We start from the raw sequence: 9,068 nt of genomic DNA, 5'->3' as shown, positions 1-9,068 counted from the left end.
AGCTCGAGAAAGTTGCAATTCCCAAAGCTACGTTTATTAATAGCCAATTATTAAATGTAGATAGACCAACCGATATAGAAGGAGATAAAATATGGTCTGCAAAAATCGATGAAATTACAAAAACCTTGCTATGTGTAAAATGTGGATGGATTAGTTTATAGTTTAGACAAAGATTTTATCGAAAGAATGACGATAAGGGTCTACTTACTTCAGAACATGAGATGGCGCCAATCACGCCAATTTCATCGTAATTTACCTTATTACTCTCGGTTATCTAATAGCTGGATTGGAAAAATAGGGAACTTTCAAAAACATTTTCCCAAAAATCAATAAGGGTTGGGGGGGTTGGAATAAGAACGCCGTTGGTGGGAAATTTTCGTAAAATTAATTAGCGAGGGGAACGGCTATTAGGTATCCGATGGGAGCTAAATTTAGCGTGAACTAATTTAGCGGTCGAAAATTTCTAATTTTTTTTTCTAAATTTCTAAAATCACATTTTGCGATAATTAATTTGCACAGTTGTTAGATTTGTAATTCGCAGTTATGCCAAAAACCGCGAAAAAGCGAACATTAGTTCTTGTGAAAATTAGCTCTTTTAAAAGGTTTAAGGTATATAATATCTTTTGCTCTCCGAGTTTAAGCCTGCCTGGAACTCTTGTAGTAATTTAGAATTGCGACTTTAATTCCTGGACAAGTTGGGCTTTTCATTTGTTTTTGAAATTAAAGGTTTTCCACGACAACTCTGTCTCAGTGCCCCGGTGGAGCTTTTTCCCTCTGTTGGGATGAAAATTTCTATAACAAGAACAATGGGGATAGAACATTTTGTTTCCCCTTCCGGCTCAAAAGCTCAAGTGATGATGTTTAATGGGAGTGCATGTGTTTCAATTCAATTTCCAATAAATTCATTGGTCATAGAGATCATATCCCGAGGAGTTTCTAAATGTCGACCAGAAATGGCGACGACGACAATCGACCACCACATTGGGTTATCGAGGTTTTCTCTTTTTATTTCCACCGTAGAGAACATCCAAATCAAGTCCTAATAATGGCTTTCAAATGTCCTAATAATGGCTTTCAAATGAACAACGAGGCACATGACTAAATATTACTCCAGCTCAGAATACTAAAAAGTGAACTTTGAATTAACCAGTCATTTTCTTGACAAAGTGACTACTTTCCACAAAAATATTGACAGGGTCATTAAGTTTAATGTCTGTAAGCCTTATTACACCGGGTATTTTAATTATGCTGAATGAGATGCCTTTAGTATGAATAGATAGAACTTGTCAGTAGGAAAAAATTGGGAACAGCAGTTTTAGAGATACGAATCTAATAAATTATTCCATTGTCTTTATGCTGTCAAAATAGTAACTTATTTCGACGAAAGTTATGGTCTGATGATGAAATACAAAGATTCTCAAATCAATTTCAAAAAACTTTTTGCCATTAATTATTTTGAGGCTGATAATACAAAAAGAGAAATTGACATCCTAATTAAGCTCCAAGATCGTCGAAATGGCTGTATTACGCATTTGGCACATGGCACTAATTAGATGAGACAGAGGTGAGCTTTCTCTTCAATACATTATAGTACATTAGGACGATAAGGATAAACACTCTGCGACGGAGAAAGAAAAATAACTCGATAACCAAATTTATCCGGTTGCCGATCACTTGTCGTGAAACTCCCCATATCTGAGCAGGATCAAATTTTGCGATATTCCTTCCAGCGGGGACGAATTTTTCCGCAATTTTTCATTAGGGTGATGACTCGATCAGGTCTGATGCATGGGTGCGTTGTACGTTATATTAACTATAATTCGGGTAGTATCTTTTCCCTTTAGACAAGTTATCAAAATGTCTGCACTTGAGAAAGATGTGGTGAAGATCAGAGATCTGACCTCAGGGAGAGAAAGTGTTGAAAATACTAAATAAAATAAAGATGAAACATAAAAAGGCACTATAGACAGGCAGCTGACGACATCTAAAATCTGGACGACTTTGGGACAAACGTCGAGTTGATTTTTCTTGTTCCCATATATCTACTGATCCTAAAAATTTTACTCGGCGTCCGAAAATTTATTTAACGGACATGTCCGGTAATAATTTGTCAAATGATGACGTCACCACCAAAAGTGAAAATTTGATTTCAGCATATAATAATGATATATATACCATTCGACGCATTTTTCGATCTAGATTCTAAATCACATCAGTCTCAATAGGTGAAAATTTAGATTTCAAAAGTTATGACTTAAATTTGACATGTGATTTTGGTCAATCATGACCCTCTCACCCCCTAAAAATGTCAAATTTTAACGTCATCAAATCGAAAAACAATTTACACCATTCGAAAGCTCGTCAAAAACTATATAGAAGACAATTAAACGGGTATATTCGATTTCTCAGCCTAACTCGAGAAAATTGAGATCGTAATTCCTTATAAAATGAGGCATTTTTTCAAAAATGACGTCATAGAAGAGCTACTCTCGGGTGCCTAATAAACGTACAGACCAAAATAAACGTACAGGGGAGAGAATAAAATTGGAATTAATAAACGTACAGGCTGAAATAAATGTACAGGCGAGAAATCAGAGCTAAAATAAATAAACGTACAGGCTGAAATAAACGTACAGGGAATAATCTACCAATTTTTCAAAAGTAGAACATCTAGATCGAAACGACTGACTTAAGTACATGTATCTTATAGATCAATGACAAGTACTAAATAAGCAAAACGTTCGAATTAACTCGCGTAACACTCGAAATCTCCCACGATACGTTCGAATGTAATTAACCGCCTTTCAACATATCTTATTACTTGAACAAAAAATAACTAATTTTTGCAGTATGAATTGGGCGATATTGGGTGAAAGTAAATAAACGTACAGGAGGGAATAAACGTACAGGCGGGAAAATTCTTCAGAATAAATAAACGTACAGTTCCTAATAAGGTGCGTACAGGCGGGAAATTTGATACGAAAAAAATAAACGTACATGTACGTTTATTAGGCACCCGAGAGTACGGACCTCGATAACTTTTCATATTCAAATTTTTACTTATTAAGATTGATGTGATTTGAAATCTACATCAAAAAACGCTTCGAATGGTATATATAACTTTGAAATTTTGCAACATCAATTTTTCACTTTTGCTTGTGACGTCATCAATTAATAAATTATCCTCGGACACGTCCGGTAAAGATTTTTAAACACGCCGAGTAAATTTTTCTGACTCTCTAAACTATAAAGATTTCAAAATAAGTACTCAATATTTGTCCCTCGAATTTTCACTTATTCACTTTTTTTGATGTCATCAGCTGCCTGTCTACTAATATATTTTTAATTATACGTTTTTTTCCATTTTTTTGAATTTTTCTAAATATATAAATAAAACCAATCAAACATCCTGTCAAGAAATGAGAATTTTATGCGAAAAAGAACCAACAAACCAATAGACATAAAGTTTAAAAAGCCAAGCATAAAAACACCAAAACCCACTCAAAAACCCAACCAATGCAATCTGGAGTCCCTGACTTGCGACAGGCGCAGCGGCTTTAAACATGTTTTAAGGACGTCCAACACTCAGCCTCCCCCAGATTCCATAACCCTGAACCGACCCGCAGTCCAAACAAACTAACAAACATAGAAAAATAAACAAAAACTCCCACACAAATACAAAGAAACAAGAAAAGGGTAAACAACAGACAAGAACAAGACAAACAGAGATTTTTTAAAAAGTAGGCCCAGAACCCGGTTCGACACCTAAAGTCCGTGCAGCCGTCTGTACGGGAAAGAACGAAAAAGAAAATGACTGAGAAAACTAACATACAATACACGTTTTTTTTTTTAAGAAACACACTTTTAAGAAACATGAGGCTCAGAATGCCTAAAAACTAAGAAACATCTAAGAAACATGCTGAGGCTGAGAATGAGAAAATAAGACTTTTTATTCGTTCTTTGGTTTAATAACCTTCCAATTCAGCCTTCCATGTCAAAAAGTTTAGAAACATGTAAGAAACATTTAAGGCTCAAAAGGCCGATTTCTTAAGAAACATTGAGGCTGCTTGGTAAAACTAGTTTCTTAAAAAACAAAAACGTGTACATAATATCAAAAAAAAAAAAAAATTTTGTTTCAATTTTTCAAAAATGCAGTTGCGCTAAAAAACCATTTAAAGATTCTCCGAATTGCATAAAAGTCTCTGGAAATCTATCAAAAACACTTTACTATTTGTTTTCGCAAGAAAGATCTTTCAGCTCCCTGATTGAGCATGCGCTTGAAAAGTTGTGAAATTCTGGGCAGAACATCTTCAAAAAGAAGAGTGCATCTAGCAATGCGTAGGACCTCAGAATATATAGAACTGTAAAAGATGATTGATGGTAAATTACTATCTTTATGTGGCATTCTCACAATGAAAAAGGGAAAGGCGTCTCTCTTGTCAAACAATTTGTAGCGAAAGATGTTATTTTCAATGCTTATATCTAAATCCAAAAACGTTGCATGTGTTCCATGATGTTCAACTTTCAGCTGTAGCTCTTCCGGATATATATCATTATAACATGAGAAAAAATCATCTCTATCATTAATAGCGCAAAGGTCATCAATAAATCTACCTATGTATATGATTCCCAACAACGCCATGTTAGATATACAAGTTAATTGGATTACTTAACACATTACAAGTCCACAGCGATGAAGTATTTTGAAGACTTATTTTCCTTTTTCTGATTTTTTTCTTTTTGCTATTTGGTATAAGTTCATTAATTGGGGTCTTTGTGGGGTACTTTAAGGGCAGAAACTTTCGCGTTTTTCGCGATTTTGATCCTTTTTCGCGAAAAATAAACTTGCTAAATTTTTGCGTGTTTTATGAGTTTTTGTTACCAAAAAAGGTAAATTTTATATGAATTCGCGAAAGTTCTATCTGTGAAATTTCGGCTAAAACTATAATTCGCGAAACTTAAAATCACTAAATTCGAAACTTAAATTATGCAGTTATAAACCTGTCGTAAAACATTATTTTAAGCAACAGCGGTAAACGAAAGATCTATGTACCTTATTTGTAGGAGACGCCTGCTTAGAAGAGTACAACAAATGCATCAAAAAATGGTTACCAAAAATTGGGGTTTCCTCTTACGAGACTTGGACAAGGCCTATCCAGACATTAGAGAACTTGGAAGAGGTAAAATTAATTCCGGAAGTAAAAACTTTTTTAATACGTACAGGTTTATCATGTTCCGTTCTATGAGAGGAAGAGTAATCGTAGTTTCAAAGCATGTACTATGAATAAATTAGTTATAAACTATGTAACACCAATTCTAAGTGAGAGACCATTTTTCAACTCGACTTACGAACGTCTCACAACGATAGTGTAAAACAGCTCAAAGCATTATTCACAAACCTCCGAAAAATCGAAAATCTTCCAACCCCCGGACCTTATTAGGACACCCCACCATCGTTTATTAATTTGTAAAAATTATTGAAAAATTGTTTCATCACGGAATTCGAAGAACAATACACATTGTTTTTATAAGAATAGTGTGCTTTGGATGAGGGTCAAGTATTCTTAAAAATTGCCAAAATTAAGGGTGCAATAATTTTAACGTATTCTTACTTTTTTAGACTATAAGATTTTCTTATAAAAAAGCGTGTATCATACGACAGGAAAAATATCATTTTATGTTATTGCCGTTCGTGTTCGTCTTTTTCTAGTTGATTTTCTTTTTCCATCTTCGTTTTCTATCACTTGTTGGCCTTTTTCTTTTTCTATTGGTTCGTTTTCATTCTCCATGAGCACGTTTTCGCTATCAAGGTGAGTGGGGGCAGAAGAAGTAGATTTTTTCAATTTGCTTTGTCCTGGTTATATTTTTCCCCACACACCTTATGTGGGCTCAGTAAGTACATGTTTTATTGTCCCCATCACATGCGATATAGCGGTTATTGATCCCGAAGTCCCTTGTAAATTGCCTGTCTTTTGGGGGAAGGTATACTGTCTTGCAAACTTCGCAACGACTGTGACACTTTGTCAAGGTTCTTTTTGTGACCGTTTTTTTCCTGGTAATCTTTGAATTTTGGGCATGTCTGCCGCAAGATTCAATGGGAGTATGGAACGTTTTGCTTGTCTTTTTGTCGGCGAATGTTGGAGATTATTTGCAGAGGTACAAGGTGTAGAATTGTCAAGTGTCTTAGCAGGGGTGGAATTGTCAGGTGTCGGGGCAGGTGTGGAATCGTCAGGTGTCGTGGCAGGTGTGGAATCCTCAGATGTCGTGGCAGATATGGAATTGCCAGGTGTCGTGAAGGGTGTGGAATTGTCAGCTGTCTTGGCAGGTGTCGTACCAGATGTCGTGGCAGGTGTTGTGGCAGGTGCGGAATTGTCAGGTTTCGTGGAAGGTGTCGTGGTAGGAGTGGAATTGTCAAGTGTTGAATTAAAAGATTATGCTATGGAAGCGTCGTTTCCGTTATCTATGGATTGGGCGGGTGGACGTATGGTCTAGAAAAATAGAGTTCTTTTGTTTAAATTGTTGAGGTAGCAAATTTCAAGAACATTAAAGAAACATGTCTGCAATGTGTCATTTATTCTAACTGTCGATATTAATAACTAAGGGATTTATGCACTTTAGAATTGTCACCTACCTGTTCTGAGAATTCATAAGTACGTCCGTAGACAGTCTTTACACGGACGGTGATTGTGCCACAGTTGGACATGTAAATTCCTTCGCCTAAATAAGAAATAATTTTTTTCCTTTTTAACTTCAGGTTCGTGCTAACTTTTATGGTACGATGTCCGTACATAATTCGGAAGAAGACCAAGAAACACTAGACGTTCGTGAAAGGAAACCTCATGTGGAGGATATTTTTTTGTTTCGGGCACACATAAGTTCCAAAGACTACTTTAACGGGGGTAAGATTTCAATACGTTTACGAAAAAGTTCAAATATCTAAATTTAGTTGATATGCTGAGTTATAGCCTACAGTAACAATGAACCCAACTAATCAATGAAAGAAATGGCCCAAAAGCCGTGCATCAGCAGATCATCGAAATCCTCCGATTGCGTAATGACGTTTACAGTTTAGCATGCTAGTTCCCTCAATCGGAAATGCATTAAAGGACTTTATACTTTTTTAGGTGCCAAACATGTTAGCATCACAGGTGAAATTCTTGACGAGGATTTAGTTGCTTTTTCATCGACCACTGAAAAACTTATGCGCCACAAAACGTCCTTAATTCTCGCCGACGAGACGATTCCAAAAACCTTAATTGTACCAACTACCAAGGCAGAGAGAAAATCCATAACTGATCCCAACAACATGACAATTGGGTAACTAATACGCCTTTACTTTCTCATTATAGTTACAGCATTGTTGCAACCAAAGGTTAGGGCATTAGTATTATTGTTATGGTCCTTTTTTTGATAATTCCTATAATTCTATAATAAAAAATAAGGGACAGTTTTAATATCTAAATTTCATTCATAATTTAGAGATCTTCAAACCTTCAAACACGATCAGAAATCCTCCTGGAAGGCTGTGATAGGGACACAATCAGAAATTATGAAAAAATCAAGGCAATGTCCAAAAAAAGGATGCTCTCGTCGAGTTTTACAAGTCACTATTGAAACCAGATGAAATGCCAGAACCAGAATCTTTGCCTTAAAATTAGCTATATATTTGTCGTATTCGAGTACCTATGTATGGGACCGTATGAGATGTATATAGTTATATCTAGTCTATTTTAATGTAAAAATCATTCCATGTGTAAGTTTATACATATTTACTTTTGATAGGGAGAGTTGCTATTATAAACAAAACAAGCAACATGCTGAATGGACCTACCTGTTGATCAAAATCAGATAAAAGTAGGTGTTCTACATTTTACTATTGGTATTGAGCAAACAAAATAAGTCTTTAGAACAATGCAAAAACGTCTGATTTATTTTCTTTTATCATTGTGTAACTTGGTCGTCTTTTTTTGAAAATTTTATGTCGAAAAAAAATTTTCCGAGAAAAATTACTTCAGCCACATTTTAAGGTACCTTGCACTCTATCTTTCTGACAAAAATCAGGAAAAACTAATGAAGCAATTTTGCACAAAGTCCAAAAAACCTTATTTTAGGTAGTTTTTGGCCCAAATTTACCCCAAATTTTTTTTTCAAAATCGGGCTCCGTCACTTTTTAGGCATTGCTATTTTGTATCATTGTACAAAAAAAGAAAAAAGAATAATGAGCCGATCCCGAGAAAAAGCTGCTAACAGGAAAATGGTAAAACAGAATTTCCCCCAAAAAAGAAAATTCGTATTTTACGACGAAAAAGAATTTTCCGAGAAAAATTACTTCAGCCACATTTTAGGGTGCCTGCCTTGCACTACATCTTTCTGCGAAAAATCAGGAAAAACTAATGAAGCAATTTTGCACCAAGTCCAAAAAACCTTATTTTTAGGTAGTTTTTGGCCCAAATTTGCGAAAATCCGTATTTGACGACGAAAAAAAATTTTCCGAGAAAAATTACTTCAGCCACATTTTAGGGTGCCTTGCACTCTATCTTTCTGCCAAAAATCAGGAAAAACTAATGAAGCAATTTTGCACAAAGTCCAAAAAACCTTATTTTTAGGTAGTTTTTGGCCCAAATTTGCCCCCCCAAAATTTTTTTCAAAAATCAGGCTCCGTCACTTTTCAGGCATTGCTATTTTGTATCATTGTGGAAAAAATTAAAAAAAACTAATGAGCAAATCCCGAGAAAAGCTGCTAACAGGAAAATGGTAAAAGGGAATTTCCCCAAAAAAGCGAAAATCCGTATTTGACGACGAAAAAAAAATTTTCCGAGAAAAATTACTTCAGCCACATTTTAGGGTGCCTTGCACTCTATCTTTCTGCCAAAAATCAGGAAAAACTAATGAAGCAATTTTGCACAAAGTCCAAAAAACCTTATTTTTAGGTAGTTTTTGGCCCAAATTTGCCCCCCAAAATTTTTTTTCAAAAATCGGGCTCCGTCACTTTTCAGGCATTGCCATTTTGTATCAGTGTGCAAAAAAATAAAAAAAAATAATGAGCCAATCCCGAGAAAAGCTTGTAA

At 35.2% G+C, this 9,068-nt stretch overlaps 1 long non-coding RNA gene across 1 annotated transcript; it reads left to right on the top strand.

Moving 5' to 3' along the window:
* Positions 1-6,851: 6,851 nt before the first annotated feature.
* LOC136811083 (uncharacterized) lies at positions 6,852-7,780 on the top strand. Its single transcript, XR_010847198.1, has 3 exons — positions 6,852-6,899; positions 7,125-7,317; positions 7,480-7,780. It is a non-coding gene; the product is annotated as an uncharacterized lncRNA (long non-coding RNA).
* The last annotated feature ends 1,288 nt before the right edge of the window (positions 7,781-9,068 follow it).

The sequence above is a fragment of the Clytia hemisphaerica genome, unplaced genomic scaffold (assembly GCF_902728285.1).
Source record: "Clytia hemisphaerica strain Z4C2 unplaced genomic scaffold, Clytia hemisphaerica genome assembly, whole genome shotgun sequence".
NCBI classification, from domain to species: domain Eukaryota; kingdom Metazoa; phylum Cnidaria; class Hydrozoa; order Leptothecata; family Clytiidae; genus Clytia; species Clytia hemisphaerica.
Note: the sequence above shows the minus strand (reverse complement) of the source record. Positions and strands in the feature narration are given on the sequence as shown.